This window comes from Lolium rigidum, chromosome 3 (genome assembly GCF_022539505.1).
Source record: "Lolium rigidum isolate FL_2022 chromosome 3, APGP_CSIRO_Lrig_0.1, whole genome shotgun sequence".
In the NCBI taxonomy this organism is placed as follows: Eukaryota; Viridiplantae; Streptophyta; class Magnoliopsida; order Poales; family Poaceae; genus Lolium; species Lolium rigidum.
The window spans coordinates 293,054,299-293,079,889 of NC_061510.1; positions in this window are offsets into that span (position 1 = coordinate 293,054,299).

The following is a 25,591-nucleotide window of genomic DNA, read 5'->3' on the forward strand; positions in this document are numbered from 1 at the left end:
TTGAGGATTAATGTCCAAACTGAAACTTCCACCATGATACATGGCTTTGGTTGGCGGCCCAATGTTCTTCTCTAACAATATGCATACTCAAACCATTTAATCATGATAAATCACCCTTACTTCAGACAAGACGAACATTCATAGCAACTCAAATGATATTCAACAAGGGTGTAACAGTTGATGGCGTCCCCGGAAACATGGTTACCGCTCAACAAGCAACTTATAAGAAATAAGATACATAAGCGACATATTCAATACCACAATAGTTTTTAAGCTATTTTCCCATGAGCTATGTATTGCAAAGACAAGGAATGAAATTTTAAAGGTAGCACGCAAGCAGTTTACTTGGAATGGCAGAGAAATACCACATAGTAGGTAGTTATGGTGGAAACAAATGGCATAGGTTTTGGCTCAAGGTTTTGGATGCACTAAGCATTCCCTCTCAGTACAAGGCTTTTGCTAGCAAGGTTGTTTGAAGCAAACACAAGTATGAACCGGTACAGCAAAGCTTACATAAGAACATATTGCAAGCATTATAAGACTCTACACTGTCTCCTTGTTGTTCAAACACTTTTACCAGAAAATATCTAGACTTTTAGAGAGACCAATCATGCAAACCAAATTTCAACAAGCTCTACGGTAGTTCTCCACTAATAGGTTCAAACTACATGATGCAAGAGCTTAAACATGATCTATTTGAGAGCTCAAAACAATTGCCAAGTATCAAATTATTCAAGACCATATACCAATTACCACATGAAGCATTTTCTGTTTCCAACCAAATAGCAATGAACGAAGCGGTTTTCAACCTTCGCCATGAACATTAAACGTAAAGCTAAGAACACCGAGTGTTCATATGAAACAGATGGAGCGTGTCTTTCTCCCACACAAAGAATGCTAGGATCCGAATTTGTTCAAACAAAAACAAAAATAAAAACATACAGACGCTCCAAGTAAAGCACATAAGATGTGACGGAATAAAAATATAGTTTCACTAGAGGTGACCTGATAAGTTGTCGATGAAGAAGGGGATGCCTTGGGCATCCCCAAGCTTAGATGATTGAGTCTTCTTGAAATATGCAGGGATGAACCACAGGGGCATCCCCAAGCTTAGACTTTTCACTCTTCTTGATCATATTATATCATCCTCCTCTCTTGATCCTTGAAAACTTCCTCCACACCAAACTCAAAACATACTCATTAGAGGGTTAGTGCATAATCAAAAATTCACATGTTCAGAGAGGACACAATCATTCCTAACACTTCTGGACATTACCCAAAGCTACTGAAAGTTAATGGAGCAAAGAAATCCACTCAACACAGTAAAAGAGGCAATGTGAAATAAAAGGCAGAATCTGTCAAAACAGTAACGATCCGTAAAGACGAATTTTTAGAGGCACTTAACATGCTCAGATGAAGAAGCTCAAATTGAATGAAAGTTGCATACATATCTGAGGATTACTCATGATTTTTCGCAGATTTTTCTGAGTTTCCTACAGAGAGATCTACTCAAATTCGTGACAGTTGTAAATCTGTTTCTGCGCAGAAATCCAAATCTAGTATTCAACCTTACTATCAAAGACTTTACTTGGCACAACAATGTGATACGTCTCCAACGTATCTATAATTTCTGATGTTCCATGCTTGTTTTATGACAATACCGACATGTTTTGTTCACACTTTATGTCATTATTATGCATTTTCCGGAACTAACCTATTGACGAGATGCCGAAAGGCCAGTTGCTGTTTTCTACTGTTTTTGGTTCCAGAAAGGCTGTTCGGGCAATATTCTCGGAATTGGACGAAATCAACGCCAAACCTCCTATTTTTCCCGGAAGGCTCCAGAACACGGAAGAAGAGTCGGAGAGGGGCCAGGGGGCCACCACACCATAAGGCGGCGCGGGCCAGACCCTGGCCGCGCCGGCCTAGGGTGAGGCCACCCTGTCAGCCCTCCTGCGCCGCCCCTTCGCCTATATAACCCCTTTCGACCTAAAAACGTAGTACCTCTTGACGAAAACTCCAAAAAGACTCCAGGGGCGCCGCCATATCGCGAAACTCTAATTCGGGGGACAGAAGTCTCTGTTCCGGCACCCTGCCGGGACGGGGAATTGCCCCGGGAGCCATCTCCACCGCCGTCTCCACCGCCATCTTCACCGCCATCGCTGCCTCCATGATGAGGATGGAGTAATTCACCCCGAGGGCTGAGGGCTCCGCTGTAGCTATGTGGTTAATCTCTCTCCCATGTACTTCAATACAATAATCTCATGAGCTGCTTTACATGATTGAGATTCATATGAGTTTTGTATCACTACTATTCTATGTGCTACTCTAGTGATGTTATTAAAGTACTCTATTCCTCCTGCACGGTGTAATGGTGACAGTGTGTGCATCCGTGTTAGTACTTGGCGTAGGCTATGATTGTAATCTCTTGTAGATTATGAAGTTAACTATTGCTATGATAGTATTGATGTGATCTATGCCTCCTTCATAGTGTGATGGTGACGAGTGTGCATGCTATGTTAGTTCTCGGTGTAATTGTGTTGATCTATCTTACACTCTAAGGTTATTTAAATATGAACATTGAATTGTGGAGCTTGTTAACTCCGGCATTGAGGGTTCGTGTAATCCTACGCAATGGTGTTCATCATCCAACAAGAGAGTGTAGAGTATGCATTTATCTATTCTGTTATGTGATCAATGTTGAGAGTGTCCACTAGTGAAAGTATGATCCTGTAATATCCCAGGTATTGGGGTTACAAAAATAGAGGAAACAGATGTGTGCATTGCATTCATGCATAGAAAATCTGGGGAATTTTCGCGCTTTAAAGTAAAACAGTCACAGTAACTGAAGTTTCACTTGACCTTGGTGGAATTGAAGTAGCTCATCAAGTCAAGCGCTATAAACTTCAATGTGACTTTGTTAAAACCTTGTTTTGGGTAGAGATGATTTGATCTAAGGGGTTAGATCAGATGGAACTAATAATCAACACAACAACACTTTACTCAATGATCAACTACCTGATCTTATTAAAGATCACAACATGATATTCCTTGCCATAACAAATGAACATCCAGTTAATTGGAAATCAAGTAACAATAATTGGAGAAACTATTTTTGACTTATCTTTTCCATGTCTTAAACTAATCCTTGATCCTACCATGAACCTCATGGTATGCATTCTATTTCAATCTTGGAAACATGACAAGGAGATGAACTCTAGAAATATATATATCATTCTCTATTCCATATTGTTGTACATCAAACATAGAGAGGTGAGAGTTCTATAATAATTATTAAAGAAGCAATAACAAACTTTGAGTTAAACCTTGGATATACATCCAAGTATTCAAATCATCATCTTCAAGACAACCCTAGAGAGAGATAACCATTAATGTTAAACATAGATCTTGATGATCACATCAACCTCTATGGAGCCTAAAATTAGGTTAGCATTGAAGTCCTTCCCAAATGAGAGAGACCATCCATACTAATCCTAGTTTTATCTATTCAAATATTCAAATGGTTAAACCATCAGTTCTTGAGGGAACTTTAAGTAAATATCTCAGGCATTCCCTAGGATATAAAACTATTTAGACAACCATAACCATGACCATCCTAGAAAGTAAAATAGAAGTGATACATCCTAGTTGATCAAGACAATGCTTGATCATGGAAGTGAGAACCCATTCCATTAGAAATAATTTAGGAAGCCAAATCTTGATCATTATAAATAAAGTGATGATCATAAACCCTAAGAACTTGAGGTATTGAGAATAAACCCTAATAGGATAAGTAGATTTCATTCCCACCTGAAATCATAGGGAGATAACTAGTAAGAAAACCTAGGCTTAGATCCCAACCTGAGCTTGTGAATCACTAGTGATCATAAGTGGAATCCTACCACATCTATATTTCATAAATTAAAGAACCTAAGCAAACCTTAGAGTAAAACTCCATATTTAATATGGTGAGAAACCATACATCCATATGACCAAAAGTTAACTATAAAAAGAACTATAACCAATGTAGTTAACTTAATGATAAATTAAGGATAATAATTGTAGTTAATTTGTAGAAGATAAAACCAATTCTCAAATCCTTAGTAATTAAATGAGCACGAAGCAATTAAGAAAGTAACCATATCATCTTGGTTAGGGAAGATTAACCCTAGCACATGCAATATGGTGTCATCCTATCTCTATAACCAGAATTGAAACCTCAATAATATCTTATGCTTGAATTCATGAACATAAGAAACCCTGTGCTACATTTTATAATTAAAAACCCATAAGTGGTGATCAACCACTTATCATTATGACCAAGACCAAACCCTGATGAGAGTAATACCTACTCTAAGTATTTCAAGGTGTTATTAAAATAATAGTACAAGTAATAAACTTGAAATAGAAATTAAGATAAACCTCACAAGACCTTAACAAGAAAGTGCTCACATAAATTCATGTGTAAGTGACCAGCAATCTCAAATGAGAGATCAAGTCCCTAGTGACATTTTAGCACATGAGATTATGCCATCCAAATCACTCTCTTATTTGAAATTCATAAATAAACATTACTTTGGAATTGTTTCTTGCAAGATAAAAACCAAATAAAACTCTATATATCATTAAGTAAGATCAACAACCATTGGAAAAGTAATTTGGATATTTCCAAGGGCAATATTCAAACTAATGCATATATGGTTATTTAATTCAAATCCCAATAGTAATTAATAAATCAATGCTCTAGTATTCCTATTGAATTTTATAATACACCACAATAATCTTTAAAGTATCTCAGAGTGCCTTGTACTAATAATTGTATGAATCAAATAAGCAAGATCTGCAAAATAGAAAGGAACTCAAATTAGAATTCAAAACAGAATTCAAATATAAATTTAAATAAGCAAAACAGAAAATAGAGGAGAAAAAGAAAGAGAGAAAAAGGCTTACCTAGCCACAGTAGCCCACCTCGGCAGCCCAGCAGTAGCCCAGCAGGAGTCCACCAACGCAGCCCAAGCCACCACCCAGGAGCAGCCCACTAAGCAGCCCACGTACCCCTTCGTTAAAGTAACGATGAGGAGTTCATCCTCATCCCCTTCCCGGCGCATGGAGGCCGGCGCGACGATGTGGCCGTCTTCCCTCGTCGGCCGGCAGCTCCTCCTCGACCGAAGACGTGGCGGGGGCGTTCTGGCGCACTATAAAACCCTAAACGACGAACCTAGCCTCCGATTTCTTCCTCCTCTGTTCTATTTCTTCGCAGACGCAAACCCTAGCCGCCCGGCCGATTCTCGCCGCCGATGACTGGAGCCACCCCAAGCACTGCCGTGAAGCCCTGGAGCTCCGCATCGTCCCCAGCAAACTCGTCGTCGACGCGCGCTTGGCGGGAACCCTCGAGGTCATTGAATCGCGACATCAATTCCTCGCCGGTGACCACCAGACGTCGCCGTTCGTCGTCGACTGAGACCTCCCCATGCCTCTTCGACCTCTCCAACGCGCGTCTGGTGAGCTCGTGGACCTCCCAGTACCCCGTCTTCCTTAATTAAGCCCTGCATCGCCTCCGCGTCGCTAGCCCGTGTGCGCCGCCGCAGCACGTCGTCGCCGGCCACGCTCCGGCGACCAAACCGGAGCGGCGCCGCCACCTAGACGTTCCCCACGCTCGTGCGCATCTGATGCACTAGCTTGCGCCGTCCCGCGCTCGCCAGATCGTCGGCGCCATCCCTCACTGGTCACCGGCGGGAAGCCCCCTGGCCACCTTGGCGATTTTGACTTCGGTCAAAGCCACCATGGCAGGTGACCTGGCCTATGGCCCACGCGTCAGTGACCCTGGGTGAAACTCACCCAGGTACACTCAATCGTTTTTCTGTTTTAAATTTAAATTGAATAATTACTGCAAGTTCATTTAATTATAGAAAATTCATAAAAACTCAGAAAAATAAATATAAGATATCAAAATTCTTATAAAGATAAACCCTATCCAATAAAAATATAAAATGAATTTTTTTTTAATAAAAATTCAATTATTTAATACTTATGAATTAAGCCTTTAATTTTAATTCTAAATTCAATTAAAATTCAATAATTAGGAAAACTTCATAAAATAAATAAAAACCAGTAAGTAATTAAGGAAATCATTAAAATTAATTTTTCCTTTTCTATTAACTTATTAAATCCTTATTAGGAGGATTTTAAACCCTAATTAATAAATTACCTTAATTATTAATTCTTTAAAAAATAATAAAAGGACAAATCCTATATTATTTTAATTTCAAAGTTATTAATAACTTCAATTTTATTAATGAAGTTATTAATACAAGAATTATAGAGTAATTAGGAAACCCTAGTTCCATTATAAAACAAAGTGATAACCCCATAATTTCATGTGGGATCCTAAAACCCTAATGCCATTTATAACCTAGCTCCACTATTTCATTTGAACCCTAGTTTACTTCTAAAAACTAAACCCTAGATCCTCACATGTAATCATGGCGTTCTATTTTCATACATAGAATCATAACAGCAATTAAATACTTGCCATGCCACCTAAAATTGTAGAAGCCCTATTATCAATAATTTAGTAGTCCATGTAGGCATACCTATCCAATCTAATTGATCAAATAAGGGCAACCAAATGCAAACCCTAGCTCCTATCCTTAGAGATATCAATCTTAATTAACCATGCCTAGCATCACACCATTATGATGAACCCTAATAGCAACCATGCCCATTATCCTGCACCACCTAACCATACTCTACTAAACCCCATTAGTGTAAGATAATTATTAAGCATCCTATTCAGGAAACCACTATTCCTTACTTAGTGAATCCAATAACAAACCCTAGACAACCTCAACCCTAATTGATATACTTCTTATTATTTAAGAAGTATGTTCTTCAAAAGTTATTCTTTTGAAGAAAATAAGGAATCATCAACAACCCTGCTTATAAGAACCCATAAACCCTAGCTAGCAATCACCAGTCAGATGAATCAACCTTGATAGCAACCTTGTATAAATACTTGCTTAGGATGCCTAGACTCAACTCAGCCTTACAAGCCCTAGGTGTTGATGAATCCAACTTTATGGGGATCCATCTAATACCTATCCCAGCAACTACATGAAGCCATAGTAAATCATAGAAAACCACCCACGTAATTACCATACTTGTTCTTTATTAAAGAACATGTTCTTCAAAAGTTATTCTTTTAAAGTATATGATAATCAATCATTAACCATGCCATATAGTACTAAAACTGACCACTGTTCTTTACTTGTTAACATTATGCCAATAATCATTCTCTTTGTGCTCAATTGATTATTATGCTTTATTATCTACCTGTTTATAATACCAAGTAATCACACCTGAATAAGAACCTTGTATGTGAATCACTCTAAAAGTGCAATACACCCTGAACCAATCATTATAACTCACTGAACCTAAATCATCGGGGTTAGGTCACGCTTAGAGCGATTGCATCTCATACTTATGCATTATTGCATCCTTGCCAATCTTTTAAACATCGTCCTTACCGGACGATGATGCTATTTCAGAATTTGGAGTTATTGCGTATCGAAGACCTTGACTGCATAATCTTGCAATCAAGAAAGGCAAGTTCATCACTTGCTCATGTCATTTGAGTATTTCTATCAAATTACTTGCAAAGTATTATGGTTATCACTATTGCATAAAAATCAAAACCACTACTTTCATAACTATGAATATGACTATGTGGTGGGCAATGGAACCATGGATTGTGTTGATATGGTGGAGGTTCCATTGCACGGGTTTATATCCATCTAGGATTAAACAACAAATGTCGCCAGTGATTCTTGTGCCGTAATACCCGTGTTAACCATAAGATCCGGAGTGGGACGGAGTAGTCAAAAGTGTTTCCACCTCTCGTTCATCAACGGATGCGCTTACCGTAGCAGTTGTATCTGGCGGAACAACCGGAGGGTGGGGATCCCATTCTAATTCCCCACGGTAAAGCATTGCTTCCCGTAGCAGTTGTGTCTTGCGGAACAACCGGAGGGTGGGGATCCCATTCTAATTCCCCACGGTAATGCGGTCTATGATGGGTTGCAGCTACCGGCGTAGGAGTGTATGGTAGAGCCCAGCACTGTCGTCGTGGTCGGGGTCCACCTTGAAATTACGGGAATAATGGGACCGGCGTGGACCCAGGGTCGGGGGATGCAACAACGGGTGGGTGTTCGAGGTAGCGGAGGAACATGATTGGCTAGACCTTATATCGGGCCTCACACCAAAGGAAGTGTGGACGGGGAGTACACCCGGTTGGCACCAAGGTTAAGATCTCTTATGGGTAAAGCAACACACCTCTGCAGAGTGTAATGAATCGTGACCTGTCACTCCCTGTTCCGGGATATGGAACTGCGAACGCTGCCGGAAAGGAACTCCATGAAGTTCTAGTAAACCGGTGAAGGCTGACGGACATAGTTCTTCTGAATAAAAGCAACCTCTTGAAGAAATGGTTATGAAAACCTGCATTGGTATTAGACTTTCTGGTCTAATGCCGTAGCTAGTGCATTAAACACCTCTTCTCTATAATGAACTTGTTGAGTACGCTCGTACTCATCCCACTCTTAAATCCCCTGCTTAGATATGGAGGCACCGAAGGAGGATCTACAGTGCAACACGAAGACCGAGGAGTCAACAACTACTTCAAGGGACAGGAACCTGTCAGAAGAGGCGGATACCACATCCAACAAGGAGAAACCTAGATTAACAATAGAAAGGAACTAGCTTCCTAAACTTAGCTCCTATTTAGCTAGAATCTATTCATAGCCTCTGTAGCTAGTTAAATACTCTACAAATAGAGTTCGTGATAAGGCTAGTCTACGAGTCGTTCTTCTGGAGTTATTTGCAATTTTACCTCATTGTAAAGTAGGAGGCTGTGATGATCTTATGTAACAGAGTCAATGTTGTAATTCTATAGACATGCCTTGGTCCCGCATAAGTTTCTGTTGTACCACTCTGAGCGATATAATACTAGTGGAACGGTGTTTCATTGGTGTTATATCAGACTTGCATACTACACCATGCAGTGGCATGTCGGGTCACCACGATTGGTATCGGAGCAAATGCTTTGACCCTAGGATTAAAACCCTTTAAAGGAGACCTATAGGATTGGTAGTGTCTATAGGAAGTTGTCCTAGGTAAACCAAATACTTATTATGACTTGAGATGGATATTCACTTGAGAATAATCCTGACACACTTGAGTCAACCTTTCTTACCTATTTTTTTTAAGTAATGTTAGCTAGCTAATCTCAAGTATGTAGCATACTCTTAAGACCCTAAAATAATTATGAGTAGACCACAGTTGGTATACAATATATGGTAGCCCAAAGAGAGGATACAACCATAAGGAAGATATCCTATTGGAAGATGTGTACCAACATATGTTATGATTAAGTAAGAGTTATCCAAACTGGTAATAGGAATTACATCAATTGATGAAGATAATTAAGATATCCTACTAGAAGGTGTATACCAAGACAAGTAATAGGGTAAGTAAAATTTATCTAAACTTGTGAAACAATTGATACTAAGTAATAAGTATATGCTATATGAGGTAGTATAGACCATGATGAGTCAATCATGGGAGGTAAGGAAGAGAGATAGGAATAAAATATACCTACTTACATGGTAGAGTTATTAATCATATAAGATTCACCTGAGAATCATTATGTCATGGAATAGAACATCATAAACATTTAGGAGGAGAACAATAAGAAGCCAGTTGTTCAACAATAGTGTAAGAATTATGTTCCAAAACCATGGGAAGTGTGCCAAGCACATCATGACCATAGTTTTATGATAATATAAACACTTGGAAGTGTAGGAGCTATATTTCCATGGTATGTGTTTAGAGTAGCAAATTTAGAACCAGACATATCATTGAAGTAGTCCTCAACAAAATGGAAGCTAAGTTAGTACTTCCAAAGAAAATTAGGTTAACCACAACTATCCTAGACCACTTTGTTTCAAGTTTATCTCATTGCAAATGTGCAATTAAGGTAAAGGTTGAGACAAATAGTAGAATTTCCTATATTCGTGCTAAGTATCACGATATAAACCTATATTATGTGGTGTTCTATACTACACATGAGAGCCTGATGTTTAGAGATGTCTTACTCAACAATCATATTCAGGCTTATGATGATGTGTATTATAAGCACAAAGCTGAATCTTCTTGGATTTTATTGGATTTTCATTGTTTGACTAGATCCATACATGAAGTTTGACTTTGGTATGCAAATGCATGTTGCTATATCAAGTTCTTACTTAATGCTATAGATCTAGAGGGTAATGGTATTCGTGTGAGGAAGTGACGAATTTTGAAGATTTTGAAGACAAGATGAAGGTTCTACCGAAAAAGGAAGTAAAATTGTGGGAAGTAACCACAATGCTCTAAAGGAAGTACAATCAGAAAATCATGATTAACCTCAACAGAGGAGTACTTTAGTACATGAGAAGCATGAATGTAAGAAATATGGTGATTATGGTGAAGCTGAAGCAGATCCATAGTCAACATAGAAGAGGGAATGCATGGGAAATCACTTAGGATACTATAGTCATAGTGTCAGCTAGTGGTTTTCTTGCAAAATAAACCCTGAATGAAGGAAGGTGATATATGAAATCATAGCAGACATAAGAAGACCATAGTCGATATCAGAAGACCACAATTGGTATAATATCAATACTGCGAGATAAAGTAGAAGATGTCTCGTCCAGTTGATCAAAACCTATAATAGAATCCATTTTTAGATATCAAATAGCCAAAGTTGGTATAATAACCACAGCTGGTATCAATTGGTATTACAAATAGTCCACGATTTAATTAGTTGTAACAAAAGTTTGTGAACAAATAAAAATCTTATCAGCCAAATAGATAGATATATAAATATTTAGTCAAAGGATTCACATTGGATGTCCACAATCGAGTGGATACACCACAAACATTCTTCGCAAGATCTTAGAAGAAGTAAAACCCATAAGTTAGAACTGAGACCAATATTCCAACCATAAGTCCAATAGTTGGAAGAAAAGGAGTTGAAGACCGTAAGAAAACTCTAAGGGGTAGAGTAAAGATTGAGTTGGATGTACAATAACTCAATACTTTGAGCATAATAGAAGAAGAAGGTCTGAACTGAGAGGAAGTCCGATCTTATTTTCATAAGATTGTTGAACACTACTTTCAGAAGGATGTCAGACCAGAAGCCGAGGTTCATACCTCGAGGATGTAAGAAGTGGATTATAACTTGAGCAAGTGAGTAATATTTAATCAGAAGTACGAAAGCTCAAGTAAACTAAGGTTAATGAAGTTGGATGAAGAAAATACCGGAGACCAAATATAGCTAAAGAAGGCCAGAGACTGAAGTAGATTGACCATACCAAAACTAAAGTCTATTTGAAAGATTCCTTTCATGGAACCTAAATAAACCATCAGGATCATTTCCATGTTAAGTACCTTACTTAATACCATTATTACAGTTTTGGTAGTAAGGGAAAAACAAAGACCTATTTTATCAAATAGGAGAATGTTATCCAATTAGTCCTCAATAAAGACTGTCAGGACAAGAAGAAGTCCCAATCATTGAATCTTCCATGAGAAAGGAAACAAGCTTATAGAGTTGAAAGACTAATTAAAGTTAGAAACCATGGTTCAGAGACAAGTATTATTAGATTCCGGAGAAAAATCATAGAACTGGAGCAAGAAACTGTTGTTCAGATACAAACCCTAATGGATTCCAGGAAGAATCTGGACAAGGGATATATTCAATTATATCCAGTAAGATCAATACGGAGTTCGAGAAAAGTTGTAGTCTGCATAAGTCAGAACCACACTTCGGAAACGTGAGAGAGTTCAAACTTCGAGGACGAAGTTTAGTTTAAGGGGTAGAGACTTTAATATCCCAGGTATTGGGGTTACAAAAATAGAGGAAACAGATGTGTGCATTGCATTCATGCATAGAAAATCTGGGAATTTTCGCGCTTTAAAGTAAAACAATCACGAGGGACCGAAGTGTCACTTGACCTTGGTGGAATTGAAGTAGCTCATCAAGTCAAGCGCTATAAACTTCAATGTGACTTTGTTAAAACCTTGTTTTGGGTAGAGATGATTTGATCTAAGGGGTTAGATCAGATGGAACTAATAATCAACACAACAACACTTTACTCAATGATCAACTACCTGATCTTATTAAAGATCACAACATGATATTCCTTGCCATAACAAATGAACATCCAGTTAATTGGAAATCAAGTAACAATAATTGGAGAAACTATTTTTGACTTATCTTTTCCATGTCTTAAACTAATCCTTGATCCTACCATGAACCTCATGGTATGCATTCTATTTCAATCTTGGAAACATGACAAGGAGATGAACTCTAGAAATATATATATCCTTCTCTATTCCATATTGTTGTACATCAAACATAGAGAGGTGAGAGTTCTATAATAATTATTAAAGAAGCAATAACAAACTTTGAGTTAAACCTTGGATATACATCCAAGTATTCAAATCATCATCTTCAAGACAACCCTAGAGAGAGATAACCATTAATGTTAAACATAGATCTTGATGATCACATCAACCTCTATGGAGCCTAAAATTAGGTTAGCATTGAAGTCCTTCCCAAATGAGAGAGACCATCCATACTAATCCTAGTTTTATCTATTCAAATATTCAAATGGTTAAACCATCAGTTCTTGAGGGAACTTTAAGTAAATATCTCAGGCATTCCCTAGGATATAAAACTATTTAGACAACCATAACCATGACCATCCTAAAAAGTAAAATAGAAGTGATACATCCTAGTTGATCAAGACAATGCTTGATCATGGAAGTGAGAACCCATTCCATTAGAAATAATTTAGGAAGCCAAATCTTGATCATTATAAATAAAGATGATCATAAACCCTAAGAACTTGAGGTATTGAGAATAAACCCTAATAGGATAAGTAGATTTCATTCCCACCTGAAATCATAGGGAGATAACTAGTAAGAAAACCTAGGCTTAGATCCCAACCTGAGCTTGTGAATCACTTAGTGATCATAAGTGGAATCCTACCACATCTATATTTCATAAATTAAAGAACCTAAGCAAACCTTAGAGTAAAACTCCATATTTAATATGGTGAGAAACCATACATCCATATGACCAAAAGTTAACTATAAAAAGAACTATAACCAATGTAGTTAACTTAATGATAAATTAAGGATAATAATTGTAGTTAATTTGTAGAAGATAAAACCAATTCTCAAATCCTTAGTAATTAAATGAGCACAGAAGCAATTAAGAAAGTAACCATATCATCTTGGTTAGGGAAGATTAACCCTAGCACATGCAATATGGTGTCATCCTATCTCTATAACCAGAATTGAAACCTCAATAATATCTTATGCTTGAATTCATGAACATAAGAAACCCTGTGCTACATTTTATAATTAAAAACCCATAAGTGGTGATCAACCACTTATCATTATGACCAAGACCAAACCCTGATGAGAGTAATACCTACTCTAAGTATTTCAAGGTGTTATTAAAATAATAGTACAAGTAATAAACTTGAAATAGAAATTAAGATAAACCTCACAAGACCTTAACAAGCAAGTGCTCACATAAATTCATGTGTAAGTGACCAGCAATCTCAAATGAGAGATCAAGTCCCTAGTGACATTTTAGCACATGAGATTATGCCATCCAAATCACTCTCTTATTTGAAATTCATAAATAAACATTACTTTGGAATTGTTTCTTGCAAGATAAAAACCAAATAAAACTCTATATATCATTAAGTAAGATCAACAACCATTGGAAAAGTAATTTGGATATTTCCAAGGGCAATATTCAAACTAATGCATATATGGTTATTTAATTCAAATCCCAATAGTAATTAATAAATCAATGCTCTAGTATTCCTATTGAATTTTATAATACACCACAATAATCTTTAAAGTATCTGCAGTGCCTTGTACTAATAATTGTATGAATCAAATAAGCAAGATCTGCAAAATAGAAAGGAACTCAAATTAGAATTCAAAACAGAATTCAAATATAAATTTAAATAAGCAAAACAGAAAATAGAGGAGAAAAAGAAAGAGAGAAAAGGCTTACCTAGCCACAGTAGCCCACCTCGGCAGCCCGAGCGAGTAGCCCAGCGAGAGTCCACCAACGCAGCCCAAGCCACCACCCAGGAGCAGCCCACTAAGCAGCCCACGTACCCCTTCGTTAAAGTAACGATGAGGAGTTCATCCTCATCCCCTTCCTGGCGCATGGAGGCCAGCGCGACGATGTGGCCGTCTTCCCCTCGTCGCTGGCAGCTCCTCCTCGACCGAAGACGTGGCGGGGGGCGTTCTGGCGCACTATAAAACCCTAAACGACGAACCTAGCCTCCGATTTCTTCCTCCTCTGTTCTATTTCTTCCCAGACGCAAACCCTAGCCGCCCGACCGATTCTCGCCGCCGATGACCGGAGCCACCCCAAGCACCGCCGTGAAGCCCTGGAGCTCCGCATCGTCCCCGAGCAAACTCGTCGTCGACGCGCGCTTGGCGGGAACCCTCGAGGTCATTGAATCGCGACATCAATTCCTCGCCGGTGACCACCAGACGTCGCCGTTCGTCGTCGACTGAGACCTCCCCATGCCTCTTCGACCTCTCCAACGCGCGTCTGGTGAGCTCGTGGACCTCCCACTACCCCCGTCTTCCTTAATTAAGCCCTGCATCGCCTCTGCGTCGCTAGCCCGTGTGCGCCGCCGCAGCACGTCGTCGCCGGCCACGCTCCGGCGACCAAACCGGAGCGGCGCCGCCACCTAGACGTTCCCCACGCTCGTGCGCATCTGATGCACTAGCTTGCGCCGTCCCGCGCTCGCCAGATCGTCGGCGCCATCCCTCACTGGTCACCGGCGGAAGCCCCCTGGCCACCTTGGCGATTTTGACTTCTGGTCAAAGCCACCATGGCAGGTGACCCGGCCTATGGCCCACGCGTCGGCTGACCCCGGGTGAAACTCACCCGGTACACTCAATCGTTTTTCCGTTTTAAATTTAAATTGAATAATTACTGCAAGTTCATTTAATTATAGAAAATTCATAAAAACTCAGAAAAATAAATATAAGATATCAAAATTCTTATAAAGATAAACCCTATCCAATAAAAATATAAAATGAATTTTTTTTTAGTAAAAATTCAATTATTTAATACTTATGAATTAAGCCTTTAATTTTAATTCTAAATTCAATTAAAATTCAATAATTAGGAAAACTTCATAAAATAAATAAAAACCAGTAAGTAATTAAGGAAATCATTAAAATTAATTTTTCCTTTTCTATTAACTTATTAAATCCTTATTAGGAGGATTTTAAACCCTAATTAATAAATTACCTTAATTATTAATTCTTTAAAAAATAATAAAAGGACAAATCCTATATTATTTTAATTTCAAAGTTATTAATAACTTCAACTTTATTAATGAAGTTATTAATACAAGAATTATAGAGTAATTAGGAAACCCTAGTTCCATTATAAAACAAAGTGATAACCCCATAATTTCATGTGGGATCCTAAAACCCTAATGCCATTTATAACCTAGCTCCACTATTTCATTTGAACCCTAGTTTACTTCTAAAAACTAAACCCTAGATCCTCACATGTAATCATGGCATTCTATTTTCATACATAGAATCATAACAGCAATTAAATACTTGCCATGCCACCTAAAATTGTAGAAGCCCTATTATCAATAATTTAGTAGTCCATGTAGGCATACCTATCCAATCTAATTGATCAAATAAGGGCAACCAAATGCAAACCCTAGCTCCTATCCTTAGAGATATCAATCTTAATTAACCATGCCTAGCATCACACCATTATGATGAACCCTAATAGCAACCATGCCCATTATCTTGCACCACCTAACCATACTCTACTAAACCCCATTAGTGTAAGATAATTATTAAGCATCCTATTCAGAAACCACTATTCCTTACTTAGTGAATCCAATAACAAACCCTAGACAACCTCAACCCTAATTGATATACTTCTTATTATTTAAGAAGTATGTTCTTCAAAAGTTATTCTTTTGAAGAAAATAAGGAATCATCAACAACCCTGCTTATAAGAACCCATAAACCCTAGCTAGCAATCACCGATCGATGAATCAACCTTGATAGCAACCTTGTATAAATACTTGCTTAGGATGCCTAGACTCAACTCAGCCTTACAAGCCCTAGGTGTTGATGAATCCAACTTTATGGGGATCCATCTAATACCTATCCCAGCAACTACATGAAGCCATAGTCAATCATAGAAAACCACCCACGTAATTACCATACTTGTTCTTTATTAAAGAACATGTTCTTCAAAAGTTATTCTTTTAAATTATATGATAATCAATCATTAACCATGCCATATAGTACTAAAAATGACCACTGTTCTTTACTTGTTAACATTATGCCAATAATCATTCTCTTTGTGCTCAATTGATTATTACGCTTTATTATCTACCTGTTTATAATACCAAGTAATCACACCTGAATAAGAACCTTGTATGTGAATCACTCTAAAAGTGCAATACACCCTGAACCAATCATTATAACTCACTGAACCTAAATCATCGGGGTTAGGTCACGCTTAGAGCGATTGCATCTCATACTTATGCATTACTGCATCCTTGCCAATCTTTAAACATCGTCCTTACCGGACGATGATGCTATTTCAGAATTTGGAGTTATTGCGTATCGAAGACCTTGACTGCATAATCTTGCAGTCAAGAAAGGCAAGTTCATCACTTGCTCATGTCATTTGAGTATTTCTATCAAATTACTTGCAAAGTATTATGGTTATCACTATTGCATAAAAATCAAAACCACTACTTTCATAACTATGAATATGACTATGTGGTGGGCAATGGAACCATGGATTGTGTTGATATGGTGGAGGTTCCATTGCATGGGTTTATATCCATCTAGGATTAAACAACAAATGTCGCCAAGTGATTCTTGTGCCGTAATACCCGTGTTAACCATAAGATCCGGAGTGGGACGGAGTAGTCAAAAGTGTTTCCACCTCTCGTTCATCAACGGATGCGCTTACCGTAGCGGCTTGTATCCGGCGGAACAACCGGAGGGTGGGGATCCCATTCTAATTCCCCACGGTAAAGCATTGCTTGCCGTAGCAGCTTGTGTCTTGCGGAACAACCGGAGGGTGGGGATCCCATTCTAATTCCCCACGGTAATGCGGTCTATGATGGGTTGCAGCTACCGGCGTAGGAGTGTATGGTAGAGCCCAAGCACTGTCGTCGTGGTCGGGGTCCACCCTGAAATTACGGGAATAATGGGACCGGCGTGGACCCAGGGTCGGGGGATGCAACAACGGGTGGGTGTTCGAGGTAGCGGAGGAACATGATTGGCTAGACCTTATACCGGGCCTCACACCAAAGGAAGTGTGGACGGGGAGTACGCCCGGTTGGCACCAAGGTTAAGATCTCTTATGGGTAAAGCAACACACCTCTGCGAGTGTAATGAATCGTGACCTGTCACTCCCTGTTCCGGGATATGGAACTCGCGAACGCTGCCGGAAAGGAACTCCATGAAGTTCTAGTAAACCGGTGAAGGCTGACGGACATAGTTCTTCCGAATAAAAGCAACCTCTTGAAGAAATGGTTATGAAAACCTGCATTGGTATTAGACTTTCTCGGTCTAATGCCGTAGCTAGTGCATTAAACACCTCTTCTCTATAATGAACTTGTTGAGTACGCTCGTACTCATCCCACTCTTAAATCCCCTGCTTAGATATGGAGGCACCGAAGGAGGATCTTGATGGCGTGTATTTCACACGTTCGTTGGGGAACCCCAAGAGGAAGGTATGATGCGCACAGCAGCAAGTTTTCCCTCAGAAAGAAGCCAAGGTTTATCGAACCAGGAGGAGCCAAGAAGCACGTTGAAGGTTGATGGCGGCGGAATGTAGTGCGGCGCAACACCAGGGATTCCGGCGCCAACGTGGAACCTGCACAACACAACCAAAGTACTTTGTGAAGGAGATATGCCCTAGAGGCAATAATAAAGTGGTTATTATTTATATCTTTATGTTTATGATAAATGTTTATATATCATGCTATAATTGTATTAACCGAAACATTAGTACATGTGTGATATGTAGACAAACAAAGAGTCCCTAGTATGCCTCTTAACTAGCTTGTTGATTAATGGATGATTAGTTTCATAATCATGAACATTGGATGTTATTAATAACAAGGTTATATCATTGTATGAATGATGTAATGGACACACCCAATTAAGCATAGCATAAGATCTCGTCATTAAGTTATTTGCTATAAGCTTTCGATACATAGTTACCTAGTCCTTATGACCATGAGATCATGTAAATCACTTATACCGGAAAGGTACTTTGATTACATCAAACGCCACCGCGTAAATGGGTGGTTATAAAGGTGGGATTAAGTATCCGGAAAGTATGAGTTGAGGCATATGGATCAACAAGTGGGATTTGTCCATCCCGATGACGGATAGATATACTCTGGGCCCTCTCGGTGGAATGTCGTCTAATGTCTTGCAAGCATATGAATAAGTTCATAAAAGGCCACATACCACGGTACGAGTAAAGAGTACTTGTCAGGAAACGAGGTTGAACAAGGTATAGAGTGATACCGAAGATCAAACCTCGGACAAGTAAAATATCGCGTGACAAAGGGAATTGGTATCGTATGTGAATGGTTCATTCGATCACTAAAGTCATCGTTGAATATGTGGGAGCCATTATGGATCTCCGGATCCCGCTATTGGTTATTGGTCGGAGTGAGTACTCAACCATGTCCGCATAGTTCACGAACCGTAGGGTGACACACTTAAAGTTGGATGTTGAAATGGTAGAACTTGAATATGGAATGGAGTTCGAATATTTGTTCGGAGTCCCGGATGAGATCCCGGACATCACGAGGAGTTCCGGAATGGTCCGGAGAATAAGATTCATATATAGGAAGTCATATTCCAAGTTTGGAAATGATCCAGTGCATTAATATGGAATGGAGTTCGAATATTTGTTCGGAGTCCCGGATGAGATCCCGGACATCACGAGGAGTTCCGGAATGGTCCGGAGAATAAGATTCATATATAGGAAGTCATATTCCAAGTTTGGAAATGATCCAGAGCATTTATGGCAGTGTTCTAGAAGGTTCTAGAAAAGTCCGGAAGAAATCACCATGGAAAGTAGAGTCCCGGAGGGACTCCACCTTGCATGACCAGCCAACCCTAAAGGGGAGGAGTCCAAGGTGGACTCCCCTAGGGTGGCCGGCCAACCCACCTCAAGGAAAGGTGGGAGTCCCACCTTGGGTAGGACTCCCTCCTTGAGTAGGTTTCCCACATATGGGAGGTTTTAGTGTTGGGGTCTTATTCGAAGACTTGGACTAGAACTCTTGTTGCTTCCACCTATATAATGAGGGGCATAGGAGAGGGGGCTGACCACTTCAAGCCTCAGCCTTGGCCGCACCCCTTAGAGGGCCGGCGCCCAACCCCCCTCTCTCCCCAAACCCTAGCGGTCTCTCTCCTCCACCACATCCCGCACGCTTAAGCGAAGCTCCGCCGGATTTTCTCCACCACCACCGACACCACGCCGTCGTGCTGTCGAATTCAAGAGGAGCTACTACTTCCGCTGCCCGCTGGAACGGGGAGGTGGACGTCGTCTTCATCAACAACCGAACGTGTGACCGAGTACGGAGGTGCCGCCCGTTCGTGGCGCCGGAAGCGATCGTGATCAAGATCTTCTACGCGCTTTTGCAAGCGGCAAGTGAACGTCTACCGCAGCAACAAGAGCCTCATCTTGTAGGCTTTGGAATCTCTTCAAGGGTGAGACTCGATACCCCCTCGTTGCTACCATCTTCTAGATTGCATCTTGGCTTGGATTGCGTGTTCGCGGTAGGAAAATTTTTGTTTTCTATGCAACGTTATCCTACAGGTGGTATCAGAGCCGTGTCTATGCATAGATGGTTGCACGAGTAGAACACAATTGTTTTGTGGGCGTTGATGCTCTTGTTATCTTTAGTTTGAGTACTTTGCATCTTTGTGGCATAGTAGGATGAAGCGGCTCGGACTAACTTTACATGACCGCGTTCATGAGACTTGTTCCTCGTTCGACATGCAACTTTTATTGCATAAGAGGCTTTGCGGGTGTCTGTCTCTCCTACTATAGTGAAGATTCAATTTACTCTTCTATTGACAACACTAGTATCACCGTTGTGGTTCATGTTCGTAGGTAGATTAGATCTTACTCGAAAACCCTAAACCACGTAAAATATGCAAACCAAATTAGAGATGTCTAACTTGTTTTTGCAGGGTTTGGTGATGTGATATGGCCATTATGTGATGATGAATATGTATGAGATGATCATTATTGTATTGTGGCAACCGGCAGGAGCCTTATGGTTGTCTTTAATTTCATGTTGAGTAGTATTTCAAAGTAGTTGTAATAGTTGCTACATGAGGTGAACAACCATGAAGACGGCACCATGAACCTTGACGCTACGCCTACGATGATGGAGATCATGCCCGTTGATGATGGAGATCATGTACGTGCTTTAGAGATGAAGATCGAAGGCGCAAAGACAAAAGGGCCATATCATATCACATATGAACTGCATGTGATGTTAATCCTTTTATGCATCTTATTTTGCTTAGGTCGCGACGGTAGCATTATAAGATGATCCCTCACATTAATATCAAGATAATAAAGTGTTCTCCCCTAGTATGCACCGTTGTACAGTTCGTCGTTTCGAAGCATCTCGTGATGATCGGATGTGATAGACTCAACGTTCACATACAACGGGTGTAAGCCATGTTGCACACGCGGAATACTTGGGTTTGCTTGACGAGCCTAGCATGTACGTGACATGGCCTCGGGACAACGGAAACCGAAAGGTTGAACACGAGTCATATGGATGATATGATCAACATGTTGATGCTCACCATTGAAGCTACATCATCTCACGTGATGATCGGTTTTGGTGTAGTAGATTTGGATCGTGTACCACTTAACAACTATGAGGGATGTTGTTTTAAGTGGGAGTTCATTAGTAATTAGATTAAAACATGAACTAATTATCATAAACATAGTCTGAGTAGTATTTTGAATTAATTTTGTAGTATTGGCATCCGTTTTTCTACTATGCGCTAGTCTTGTTATTGAGATAGAAATACTCGTTAAAATCTGACAAGAAACTTTACGGATTGGTACCGTATTGTTAAAGAATCAAGAATTGATTAAGTCCTATTGCAAACTTTTAGTAAACCTCACATTATTGAGTCAAAGAGCTATGGTTTCAATTAGTACCTAAAGTTATCTTGTCTCCGTGAAACTTGAAGTTAAAATCTGTTTGAAAAGTAAGGAGCTGAAAATTTAGTTTTCAGAAATAATCAAGGTATGAGATATATGTGATATCTAAGACCTTATTGCAAGATGATAGAATATAATTTGGTGAGACTACATAAACTCATAAGTTTTATGGGAATGTATGAAGGTTGAAGACGCAAGGCGTCCCAATCCTCCAACTATTGGGGCACTAATAATATTTGCATATCCATGAAGTAATCGTCCTTAGTATGCACGAGTTGCTAAGACTCGTCGTATCGAAGCATCACGTGATGATCGGGTGTTATAGATTCTACGTGTGCATACAACGGGTGCAAGCCAGATTTGCACATGCGAATATCGAGGTTAAACTTTACGAGCCTAGCATGTACAGACATGATCTCGGAAAGTCATCATGATATAATGGATAAAATTATGAGTGAAATTGTTCATCATATTACAAAGTTACTAATAGTGAAATCTGGAACACTTGTCATATGATGATCAACTTCAAAGTAAGAACCTCAAGGTTATTGGTATTTGACCAACAAACCTAGAAGTTAATGATGTTGAAGTGTTTTTCTGAATAATGAGGAAAGCTAAAAGAGAAACTACAAAAGATATTTTGGCAGAAAGAAAGAAAAGACTAGAAAGTCTAGCTCAGGTGTATATAAAAGATATACATGTTATGGATGTATTCCTCGTTTGGTCACACAATGAAATTCTTGGGTATTTGTACCATATTGGTTGGTATGAAGTGTCATGCAAAACAACGCAATACAAGAATACAATGGCCTAAGTGACTGACAAGGAATATGATAGGAATGCACGTCTGGAACAAAAAAAAAGTGTTATTATGTTCATCGTTGGCATTCTATCTAGCCCTTAGAATTTATAATAAAGAACTTAATAATTGTTATTTTGCTCTTGTCAAATAAAAACAATGAGTTGTTCAAATTATGACATTACTCCATGTACGATGGATAAAGTTATTATAAATTTTAATGGTGAAACACACATACATAACACTGACGCTAAAAAGCCGTAAGGCAAATGATTTGAATTCCACTTATTTGTGGAACCGCCATTTAGGTCATGTTGGAAAGGAACGCATGAAGAAACTCCATGCAAATGGATTATTGGAGTCATTTGATTTATGAATCATTTGGCGCTTGCAAATCTCTTCTAAAAGGAATGACTGAAATACCGTTCATAGGCCAAGTTTTTGAACGGACAACTAACTTAGTGGAAAAATACATGATGATGTATATGGTTCACTAGACATAGTTGTGTGCGGGAGATTCCTATACTTCATGAAAACTTCAAACAATGAATTGAGTATATATATGTGGATATATTCGATAAGGAAGAAGTTTGAAACATTTGAATGGATTCAAATAAATTTCAGCATGAAGTAGAAATCATCGTAATAGAAAAGTCAAATATCTATGATTGGATCATAGTGGAAATATTTGAATTACTAGTTTTAGCGAACATCTAAAGAGAGTTATGAAATTGTTCTACAACTCACATTTCTTGGAGTATCATAGTGATGATGAAGTATCCGAGAGATGTATCCAAACCTAGTTGGGTCAATGATGAGATAAAATATTAATGCCATTATATTTTTGTGAACTATGCTTTAGAGACTACCGCTTTACACTGAATAGAGCATCATCATGATCCGTTGAAATGACATCATACGAGTTATGACATGGGTATAAACCCTAATAGTCTTTTCTTAATTTTTGGTATGCATAGCATAAGTAAATAAGTTTACAACCAAAATCGGATGAATGTCTTTGTTGGTTATCCCGTAGAATTGATTGGGAATTCTTCCCACAATGGAGACAAAGACAAAAGTGTTTGTCAATGTTTCTTATTTCCAAGAAATTGTTTCTAGCGAAGTTTTTGAGTGGGAGGACAATAGAACTTGATAAGGTTTATGAACCCGAGCATAATGATCAGAGTAGCGCAGCATCGGAATTGGTTCCGGAAGCGGCCACGACGATCATGGCTCCTATGACTACAAAGTGTTTTAGCCATGGAGATCCAAGTACATATTGAACCCTGTAGGTATGGTTTACTTTGTGATCAAATAAATGATTTGTGGACAAAGGATTGATTTTGAACAATGATAAACCAACTACAAGCAAAGAAGTTATGATGGGCCCTGGCTCCGTTAAAATGGCCATGCACCATGAAATCCATAATAGATGAATACTTTTTGAAAGTAAATGGATCTATAGACTTGGATGAAATATCTTTGAAGAAGCTCGACTTGTTGAAAAATTGTTTACGACAAAGTTCAAAGAGTTGACTACGATAAGATTAGATCTTCCGTAGCAATGCTTATAGTCTATGTGGATTATTCTAGTAATCACTACATATTTCTTTTATGAGATATGCTAGTAGGATGGCAAAATACATTACTTATCAGAAGTATGTATTAAAGGTGTATACAAGATACAACCAAGAATTTTGCTAGTCCGTGGAATACTAGATAGGTATACGAACTTCAACTGGATGAAGTAAGTATTGCGGAGTTGGAATCTTCACCAGATGAAATAGTCAAAGAATTTTTTGATTTCATCAGAGACGATGAAGAGGCTTGCATTTGCAAGAAATTAAGTGGGAGCGCTAAGACACATTTGTAATACTTTATGTAGGTGACATATAGTTAGTTATAAATGATGTAATTATATACTTGATTAAAAGGTTTCATTGAGAAATTAATTTCAATGAAAGGATATGGACTGAAACATATCTAGTCTCAAGATCTATGAAGATAGATTGAAACACAAAATAAGTTTAAGTCAAAGTACATAGAATGGATATTGAAAATAGTTCAATATAGAAATATTAAGAAAATATTCTTGTCATGTGAAGTTTTAACAAGACTTGAGTGTATCTCGACACTCAATGAGTAAAAACACATGAGTGATTATAGATCACAAATAATATGTACACAATCGTATATCATGTGCTATAAAGTGTTATGAGCATATACCGAATGATTCATATGATGATCATTGGACGACAGTGAAGAATATCCTTGAGTACTTTAGAAGAACTAAGGATATATATATATATATATATATATATATATATATATATATATATATATATATATATATATATATATATAGGTCCGCTATTCTCGAACCGGTTCGAGAATAACTATTCTCGAACCCTTTCTCGAACTTCCTAACTTATCGCATGCGAACTTCCCGTGAGTCTTCATATTTTCGCGTCCCACGTCCCGCTCGCGTCCCCGCTCCCGCGCGCGTGTGAACTTCCTACGAGACAACGAACCGTTACGTGTCCCACCTCCCGCTCGCACCCACCTCCTCCGTGCTCGCTCCCCACCCCTCCTCGCTCGCTCCCGATCTCTTCCATGGCGATTTCCTCCCTCGCTCGCTCCCGAGCTCTTCCCTCGCTCGCCGCCGATCTCCTCACTCGCTCGATTCCTATCGGAGAACTTCGTCGACGGCGGCTCCTCATCTCCGTGCTCTCCTCCGACGTTTCACCGACGAATTTGTTCTCCACGGCCGCACCGCAGATCGTCAATATTCTGCGGCACAGCTTATTCCATGCTAGCTCTACGCTCGCTCTTATCTTCTTTTTATCCTCACCGCAGATTTGTTTTCTCGATGGCTGTCACACAGAGTCCGCCGTCCTTCTTCGTTAAATCTTCTACGTTCATGGCTCCGCCCTTACTCCTCCGGTGGTTTTTGGGTATGTCTCCTCCATGGTTTTGTTGATTGATAGGTTCTGCTTGATCCTAATACACGATTTCTTCACAGATCTATGTTACTGCTTAGTTCATTTTTTGCGCATGCTCCTGTAGTTATTTTTTCTCACTTGATGCAGTGATGACGCGGTGGCCTTCATTCTTACACTTGATGTAGCAACATAATCCAGATTTTTTTTTGGCATCTTTTTTGTTTTTTCATACGCTCTAGTGAATGTTTTTTGTTTGTTATAACTAATGAACTTCTTTAATTTTATGATGTGAACTACCGATATGCATGAACTTTTCTCGCTTCCTGTTTGATTTTCATGATACGGATAAGTTGGGGCCTCTGTTTTTCATGTAAATCTACTTTTGAGCATGTATGTATTTCTGTGTTAGTAAACCGTGAACTTCTCATTTTAATGTACAAAACAGATTCGGGAGGTAGCATGGAATAAAAGTAATTACCTAGGGAA